This window comes from Dermacentor variabilis, chromosome 5 (genome assembly GCF_050947875.1).
Source record: "Dermacentor variabilis isolate Ectoservices chromosome 5, ASM5094787v1, whole genome shotgun sequence".
NCBI lineage: Eukaryota > Metazoa > Arthropoda > Arachnida > Ixodida > Ixodidae > Dermacentor > Dermacentor variabilis.
Window position 1 is genome coordinate 46,505,164 of NC_134572.1, and position 2,447 is coordinate 46,507,610.

The 2,447-nt window shown below is 46.5% G+C and overlaps 1 pseudogene; it reads left to right on the top strand.

The window, feature by feature from the left end:
- Positions 1–1,522: 1,522 nt before the first annotated feature.
- Positions 1,523–1,701, top strand: LOC142583763 (U2 spliceosomal RNA; annotated as a pseudogene).
- Positions 1,702–2,447: the final 746 nt, after the last annotated feature.

The following is a 2,447-nucleotide window of genomic DNA, read 5'->3' on the forward strand; positions in this document are numbered from 1 at the left end:
CACGCCCGCACGCACGCGTCCGGAAGTGCGGCATGTATCCTCATTCCTCGAGGCCCTACGCCAAGCGATAGTACATTACTGAACTAAATGAATGTCTCAAAGTAAACTGCGTCAGAAAAGCTGCAGACACGATAGCTTCAGATTTTTATTAGAATAGGTGGGCGGAGCCGTTAGCGCAGCATGCATCCTCATTTATTCAGGCCCTCTGTCAATCGCAAGTGCGTTATTGGACTAATTGATTATCTCAAAGTAGAATGCGTTAGGAAATTTGGAAAATACTACTTATGCACAACCTTCAAGCATGATAGCATCGGATTGTAATTCCGTTACGTAATTCCATTACGTGGAAACTCAGACACAAAGGCTTCCAGCTGCCGTTCTTGTGTGAGCAAAACCGTGCATGCGGACATGTAAAATCCCGAGAGGCTAACAGTTTCACTCTATAAAAATATATAAAACATTCGGTGCAAGATACAACTATAAGATCGACGGTGTTTTGTAGTCAGTCTGATGATTTAGCACAGTAGGGCTTATCGTCACATCGTGCACTCAGTTTTTATTATTCTTTTTTTTTTTCCTTAAGCAGCGTAGCTAACGTTAGCTGGTACACACGGTATGTGTGACAGATTGCTGGGACTTGAAGCGCGTGTCATTGCCTGAAGGTTGCCGGCGTGGAAAAAAGAAAACGTGTGGGTGAGGAGGAATAAGTAATTCGAAATGGTCTCTAGGCGCTGACTCCTGGAGGACGGCCACACTCTCGATGATACGCCGGATTACATATAGGCTCACGGTAAAAGCCTTCCAAGAGACATTTTCTCCGAACATCTGCAGGGAACTGAACCTGTGGCACTGTGACCAGCAGATGGACCCCACAGCCACCACGCGATGCCAAGGTGTACCGCCGAACTCTTCTGCGTCCCCCTTTTATAGTTGCACTGACGTTTAATTTTGTGCTACACTGAACAAAAATAATAACACACTTATTAACAAACAGATAAACAAAGGAACAAAAAATAACAAGTCATTCCTATTTCAATTGCGCTGTGGCAGGCACAGTTACACACGAGGTTAGTGGCAAATAAGGAACTCCCCACAAGTGAAGCGCAACACTTTTGCTCGTCACCTGTCGTGTGCTCCATGTTTTCCGCTGACTTCGTGTGTCCCTGCGACTGCCACAGCGAAGCAAAACGATCAAACTCTACTCTAACTCCTAGACGCTTTTCACGCTCTGTTTAATTTCATAAAAAAATCATGAGCAATCCGGCTTTGTGAAGATCCTTGACTAGCGAAGCTGCTTAGCATACTACACAGAGATGACACAGAATTTTGAACATAGGTTCAGACTCATGTACTGTGATTTTTATATAGATTCGCGTGGACGACGAAACCACCGCCCCAAAGAGCCGGAGAAAACTAGACACGTGTGACGTTTCGACGGAACCGCCACTTCGGGTGAACGGAAGGAAACTAGGTACGCAAGCGCTTGGAACGCCGACAAAGAGAGGGTGGTGCAAACGTAGACATGGCCGACGTGGGTCAAAGGGCAGTATCTGTTCTTATCAGCTTAATATGCGATACGGGTTGTATTCGGACCGAAGATATAAACTTATTTTTGCAAGTCCGCAGAGTGCTTGAAGCCTGCTTCACCTCCGCCGAAGGTCGGCCCGGTATTTCACTATCTTCGGGATCAGCCCGCGGTTTTGGGTCTACGGACGTTGATCCGCTAGAAACTATCCACATACAGCTTCGCTGCAAAAAATCATTAGCGAACGATTCATTTATATCTCAGATTCTTATTTCGTTCCAAATAACTGAGCGGGTGACCTTTTAATAGTCGCAACAGAATGTTCAAATATTCAGCTTCTAAGTTGCAGCTATATACTCATACGTGTGCGCTATTTACGTCACCGCTTGCGATGCAGTTATATCAGCCTAAGCGCAATTGTAGCTTTCACAATTAAGCAGCATACTATTAATGCTATAATTACCTAAACTCCTCTCAACAGCTGACGCTGCAAAAGCGTCCCAAATAGGCGCTCTTTCAAACAGACGCGACAGAAACGGGGCGTATAAGACCGATCGAAAAGGTGACGCGCGCAGCAAAGTGACACAAGACGCAAGCCCGCTGCTTGCAGGCCGTCCAACGCACGATGCCGCACCGGTCCGCCCGCACTCCGGCACAATGCCCTGAAATCAGACCGCTAAACGTTAGTAACCACGAACAATGACGATGCATTGAACGATGTATCTACAGCTCTTATGTTGTTTCAACTTTCCTGAAAGGAAGCGCTCGGGTGGAGCAATTCCTAAAATTGAGGGGCTTTAGCAACTCCTGGCAACTCTCCCAAGGTTATAGGTTCGCCTGCAGCCAACAACTTCCTCCTCGTTCAGACGCGACAGCCGAGCTCTGCATGTATATAAACTTAGGCAAAGGATCACCCATACTT